Genomic DNA, 636 nt, shown 5'->3' with positions numbered 1-636 from the left:
GCTGGGCTGTAGACATGAAGATTTATATATTCTGAGTTGTTTCTAGACATGCTATTCTAATAAATATTTTTATGAACATTCTAAACCTTGTTTTGGTTATGTTTCTACATCCAAACACAATTTCATGCATAATTTTCACATATATGAGTGATATGCTTCATTGAAATGTATTTTCTAAAATAATTACATATTTCAGTACAAGAGGAAAATAAAACTTTAAGGTAAAAACAGTATTTGTCTTGACATGATCATTACTTGTGTCTATTTTAATTGAAACATGATATTTTTACTCATAAATATTTATGTTGTTAGTGGCCATCAAAATAGCTAATACACTTTCAGCTAGTAACTCCATCTCATGAGATATATTCTCATGTATGGTTTTAGATTTAAGTCCAAGAAATCGTTAGATTGCTATATTCATACATTCTTATTTCTTTTTTTATTTTAAATTTATTTATTTATTAAGGATTTCTGCCTCCTCCCTGCCACCGCCTCTCATTTCCCTCCCCCTCCCCCAATCAAGTCCCCCTCCCTCATCAGCTCGAAGAGCAATCAGGGTTCCCTGACCTGTGGGAAGTCCAAGGACCGCCCACCTCCATCCAGGTTTAGTAAGTTGAGCATCCAAACTGCCTA

The sequence above is a fragment of the Microtus ochrogaster genome, chromosome 2 (genome assembly GCF_000317375.1).
Source record: "Microtus ochrogaster isolate Prairie Vole_2 chromosome 2, MicOch1.0, whole genome shotgun sequence".
In the NCBI taxonomy this organism is placed as follows: Eukaryota; Metazoa; Chordata; class Mammalia; order Rodentia; family Cricetidae; genus Microtus; species Microtus ochrogaster.
Note: the sequence above shows the minus strand (reverse complement) of the source record.